Source organism: Microtus ochrogaster (assembly GCF_000317375.1).
Source record: "Microtus ochrogaster isolate Prairie Vole_2 chromosome 14 unlocalized genomic scaffold, MicOch1.0 chr14_random_3, whole genome shotgun sequence".
NCBI classification, from domain to species: Eukaryota; Metazoa; Chordata; class Mammalia; order Rodentia; family Cricetidae; genus Microtus; species Microtus ochrogaster.
This window is the reverse complement of record NW_004949098.1, coordinates 13,630,110-13,636,206: the sequence shown is the minus strand read 5'-3', so window position 1 is coordinate 13,636,206 and position 6,097 is coordinate 13,630,110. Positions and strand designations below refer to the sequence as shown.

Below are 6,097 nucleotides of genomic sequence, written 5' to 3'. Positions count from 1 at the left end.
GTTGAAGTCTCCTACTATTAGTGTGTGCGGTTTGATGGCTGCCTTGAGTTTTAGCAATGTTTCTTTTATGTACGTGGGTGCTTTTATATTAGGGGCAATAATATTCAGGATTGAGACTTCATCCTGATGAACTGTTTCTGTTATGAGTATAAAATGCCCGTAGGCCTGTATTTTTATATGGTATGGAAGGCCAGACTATGAAGCCACAGTTCCCCACCTGAGGTCGTCACGTAAACTTCCAGACAGTCTGTCCTAACAAAAGGTCAGAATGTTTCTCTGCTTTTTTTATTGTAATTTGGAGGATGCCTGAAAAGAAATGCTAATTTAGCCTATGTGACAGTGCTAGCATACAGAACAGGAAGACATGACAGAAGAGACTCAGGAAGAGGTGGATGTAACTAAAAGCCATTCACCTGGTTACCTAGGAAACAAAATACTAATTACTTACCCCTCAGTTTATTTTTTGATATGTAAGGCTTTTGGAGAACAAAGGAGGAGAAATTGTTCAGCACGTGACGTCAGGATTTCATGAGGGGTCATAATACTAGATCAACTTTGAAAAAAAATTTCAAGATGGGAAAAGTTCCTAGGAGGGGAAATTTGAGGTACTGTTAGGGTCCACAACTTCTGAAGTTTGTTAAGCTATGGAAAGTTATGCTTAACACATATGTAAGAGAGGAGGAAAGGAAAATGGAAGAAGAGGAAAAGGAAGGAATGAGAAGGAGCATATATGAGTCATGGCAGGGGAAGGATGACAGAGAATGACAATAATAGACTGAGTGGCAAAGCATACAGAATAATCCTAAAACCTAACTGAGCAATACACAAATTAAAGCAAGGCCACTATGCACTAAGAATGCAAAAGTTAAGATTAGAAAATGAAAAATAAGGCTGTACAGTGGTGGTGCATGCCAACACTTGGGAGGCAGAGGCAGGAGGATCTCTGTGAGGATCTCAAGGTTAGCCTGGTCTACAAGAACTAGTTCCAGTACAGGGAGCAAAGCTACACAGAGGAACCCTGTCTCAAAAAAAAAATGAGAAGAAAAGAAAGGAAGGAAGGAAGGAAGGAAGGAAGGAAGGAAGGAAGGAAGGAAGGGAGGAAGAAAGAAAATGAAAAATAAAAACTATAGAAAATGACCATAACAATAACAATTAACAGAAACAAGTAAAACAGCAAAGTGTAATTTTTAAAATTGCACTCAATTTTTAAAGATCATATTGTTTGGGTAGAAAGTTTCATTCCAAACCACCTTCCCTGGGAGTTGCTTCAGTCCAGACTCCACCTCCAAGAAAGCCCTCCAAATGGTGCCTTTCCCCAGAGATGCTCAAGACCACTCCCACAGGGTATTTAAACTGCCCCCCAGAGAACAAACATGTAGTTCTCTGTTTTCCTTCCCCTTCTCCTCTCTGATGGCCTGGAAGGCCACCCAGGGGTCGTTGGCATCCATTAAACCTGGCTTTTCTAATTCAGTTTGATTTGGTCTGATATGGATTATTGCTTCATCAGAGAGGTTTACCGGGCTGCAAAAACTTTTCACATATCAGTCTGTATTTCTTCCATGGAATTTGAATTCTTTCCTTCCTTGTGATATTTCATGTATCCAACTGTATTGATGAGGGAGATGTAATTTGAAATTCCAGTTCAAACCTGTAGAACCTATTTGTGGTATGTATTGTCCCAACAGAGCTTAGACCTTCCAGAATGAGTTTCTGGTACAGCCACACAAAGCTGGATGGTATAAGTCTCCCTTCCCTCCTTGAGACTTTCTCCAGCTTGCCTTGGTGCTAAGAGGCAGAAAGGTAAGTGAAGCCTTTGGCTTCAGTAGCAGTCCTGGGTGTTCTGGGGATTGTGCATGAAGGTACATGGCTAGAAGGGGAACTTATAGTCGTTGCCTGGTGTTTCCATAGACCTCAGCCAATCTTTACACTCTCCTTCAATTTCTTCGGTTCCCATCGTGTATCCAACCCTTGGCCACCCAGCCGTTTCTACAGAGCATGCGTATGAACAGGAGAGATCCCCTGGCTGTTTCCACTGCCCTCAGGGGAGTGGCTTGGTGTGGTTAGGCTTTCATTCCTAGTCACTCCTGCCTGCTTTCCCCTGGAAATATTACTTGGCCTAATAAGTTTATGTACAGATCTTGTCTTCTACACTAGGAAGTCTGCTTAACTCCCCCTGCTTAGCACAAATAACCTTACAAGTTTGTAGAGGAGACACAGCATCTACAAATCAGCTAGCTCATCACCTTCCTCCTCAATGATCAAGACAAAGGAAGCCATCCAACCATAACACACATATATGCCAAGTCACATGACCTTGGGAGCAAAACTAGAATGACAAGGCCTCCCTCTTTCCTTTCTGCCACCGCCATGCCATCCAGACTGAGGAAGACAGGGAAAATTCGGGACCATGTGAGCCACGACAACTGCCGCATCAGTAAACATGACAGGCATCCAGGAGGCTGTGGGAATGCTGGTTACATGCATCACCACAGGGTCAACTTCGACAAATATCATCCAGGTTACCTTGGGAAAGTTGGTACGAAGCATTACCACTTAAAGAGGAACCAGAGCTTCTGCCTGACTGTCTCCCTGGATAACTTGTGGACACTGGTCAGTGAATAGACACAGGTCAAAGCTGCAAAGAACAAGACTGGAGTTGCTCCCATGGTTTACATTGTGTAATCAGGCTACTGCAAAGTTCTGGGGAAGGGTAAACTCCCTAAGCAGCCTGTCATGGTGAAAGCCAAATTATTCCTCAGAAGCGCTGAAGAGAAGATAAAGGGTGTTGAAGGTATCTGTGTCCTGGTGGCTTGAAGCCACCTAGGGAGGCTAATTAAATGCTAACATTTAAAAAAGAATTAAAAAAAAAAAAAGCACTAGAGTGGCAAAAACAACCACACACAGTATGCCTGGTGGCAGACAATGGGGGAAGGCAGAAAGCTCAGAGTTCAGCTTATCCCACCTATAAAATGAGCTGAAACCCACAGCAGCCAATATGTAAATTTCAGTGGCCTAGCCCCTCTGAGATTAGCAAACCCTGCCCCGGTTGCTGTTTTCTCTCTCATGAGAAGTAAAATGGCTGTAGCCATTCTGTAGGACTCCTGAAAAGAAAATACACATCTGCATTTTCCAGACTGAGACAAGAGTTTTGGGTCATGTTGATGGCAAGCATACATGCGCATGGCAGGAAAAGACTTGATGTGTGCCCACATGCCTTTCTCCAGGGACAGGCAGAGAGAGGCTCCTCATTCTCAAGTGACCTCTTTTGTCTCCCTTCTTCCTGGCCAAGGGGACCAGTTTGCCTCGTATGCTGTGAATTTACCATCCAAAGCCAAGTCCATCTGGAACATGAAGAACTGCCTATCTAGGACTCTATCATGACTGATAAACTTAAAAGGAAATAGTGAACCAAAGACTTCAGGACGGATATTCCGAGTCAGGTAGGGAAGCCAACACCCCTCAAACCTGCAGAGAACAAAATTATTTCTGACATGTTGTGTAATCTTCTGTGTTACTAATATGAAAAGAACCTCCCTTAAAAGATTGATAAAGGGTGGGGAAATTATAACAGCAAAAACAAAACAAGTTTCTGGAATTGTTATATCTGAGGAGTGTCGCCAACATAGCTTGTAAACTGTGTTTAGGATAATTTATAGATGTTGTTTTGTGCTTGATGGCCCCCTTCCCCTCCCCCCTTTCTCCCAGCTCCCTTTCTTTCCACAAACGGGTTCAAAATTATTCTGAGAGGGGTGTTGTTGTTGTTGTTGTTGTTGTTGTCTTTGTCATTGTTGTTGTTTGTTTGGGTTTTTTTGGCTGTCCTGAAGGTGAAGTGGAAAGCAGCATTAAGGATGAGTTTATTAAAAAAAAAAAAAAAAAAAAAGATGAGTTTATTGGAAGACTCCCCCAAAATTCAGTTCCCATATTCTCATGCATTAAGTCCAGGAACCACCTAGGTTGTCGTAGGAATACTTAGCCTTTCCTCAATAGATCAACTTACACCCAACATGGACACTCTATAGAATCACAGATCCCGGCAGAGCCTCATAAATGCGCCTGAGACACTCTCTGCCTGCAAATAATCCATATTAAGCATTTCAACCACTTCTCAGCGATCCATTTTTACTAGAACAGAGATCCCAGCCACATACCCTTCAGTTACCACTGTGTGGCCAAACACAGCTTCATAAAGATTATCTGTTGCTGCAGCATGTACTGGTCAAACTAAATCTTGTCTCCACAGAACTGTGTCTCTTCTACTGCCAGCTCATCTAGTACTCCTATGTTACAGTCTCCAACTCTATATTTGGTAAAAATTATCTCCTGCACAGAACTAGAAAGGCTCTTACCATTTTTGGACTCTGTTTAAAGATATTTTTAAAAATTAATTGAGAAAAAGAAAAAGGGCTATCTCAGAATTTACATTCACACACACACACACACACACACACACACACTGGCACAGTCTTCGCTGTTTCTGATAACTATAAAATGAATGTAGGAAATGAACTATTATAAAATGAGTGACTGTAACAGTCAAATAGCATGCACTATAAAGGCACATATACAATAGACAGGAGAATAGAATGTGGCATTAGTTCTCCTAAGCAGACCCAGGAGAAACTGCTGACCGCAGCATGTGTAGCCTTCTAGAAGCCTGTACTTGGGGATCCATTTTGAAAGGGTCATGATGTCATAGCATACCTAGTATCCACTGCCCAATATTTTCATAAAAATATCCAGAAAACCTATTTTACCTTTTATCAGCTGATTTGTGTTCATTGTGCTCTACAAAATTAGCTTAACCAAACTCCTATTGACGGATATTTAGTATTTGGGTTTTTCTTTACCTTTTAAACGACAATACAATCTGTATAGACATCTAGACACTTAGCCACTCATTTCCCGCCCCAGGATGGCCTGAGGAGTTTTCCTTCCTCCACTCTGGCATTCTCTCACACACGAGCTGTCTCTCTCGGGTGATTGTGTTACTGCTGTCCACCCTGCAGTAAGAGCTCTAAGAATATGAGCAGCAGACTTAGATCCAAGCTCTGACCTGTAATGCCATAAGACTGACCATATCAACTTCTAGTTCAGAGAGGCTTATGGATATCTAAATATAATGAGCCACATATGGCACCTGGCAATTTATAAGTTCTCAACAAATGTCCGTCTTTAAGCTGCCATCGCTTCTGTAACTGCAGAGAAAATCACTCTCCGCTCTCTTTAGGCTGCATGTTGGCAGACTTCATCAACTATTTTACACACTTGATTTCTAGTGACAATTTCTATTCTCTCTCTACTTCTAACGTGACTCTTCTCTTTTTCCAGCTTCTAGTGAAACACACTGTAGAATCTGCCATTCCAGATTAGCAAAACTCTCAGTAACAGAAGCAACCTGGCCTCTCTAATCTGGTTATAGTTGCAATTTCTCTAGGAAAGTCGGCTGTTGTAGTAGTCAGTACTAACCTTTTGTCTATATTGTAAATTACTATCACTGGTTGTATTATTAACTTTTCAACTGCTGTTATTTTATTTGTTCTGCAAAATGTCTGAGTGCTTGTCAATTAAATATAGTAGACCATAGCTCCCAAATATCTGGCTAATACAACAGCAAACAGCTAGTAGGGAATCTAGTAGGGAAGAGAGAATCCAACAGCAGTAAAGAGCAATTAGGTTCTGTAAGCCTAATGACCTGTCTGTAAAGCCATCTCACTAATAGAGTCTCTTGAGCTGCATCTTGAATGACAGCTGTTTCTGAGCTATGCTAGGGAGAATGCTCAGAAGCAAAGAAGATGCTTTCAAATTGCGGGAGGCCATGGGAGAACTATAAGGAGTTTAGAGTGATAGGAAGAGTATGGGAATGGATGGTTACCAGAGAAACAAGACGGTAGTGAATGAAAGTGTACTCAAAGCAAGTTCTTCAGTGTCCTTAATTGGTTGCTATGGAGACGCTAACTTCAAAACTTGGCTGATCTCAGTGACACTTGAGTTCTACCTTGTAGTAATTGGAGCGGCGGGCTGCGTCCCGGCACCCGGCCGCCCACATGGCTAGCTCTACCCGAAATAATTACACGGACACTGTGTTCATTTAATCACC

At 42.1% G+C, this 6,097-nt stretch overlaps 1 protein-coding gene and 1 pseudogene across 1 annotated transcript in view; both read left to right on the top strand.

Annotated features, from left to right (window-relative positions):
* LOC101990564 (immunoglobulin kappa light chain-like) overlaps nt 1-6,097 on the top strand; it is a 91,879-nt gene that overhangs the window by 77,302 nt on the left and 8,480 nt on the right. The gene's annotated exons all lie outside the window — the stretch shown is intronic.
* Nucleotides 2,368-2,814, top strand: LOC101980562 (annotated as a pseudogene).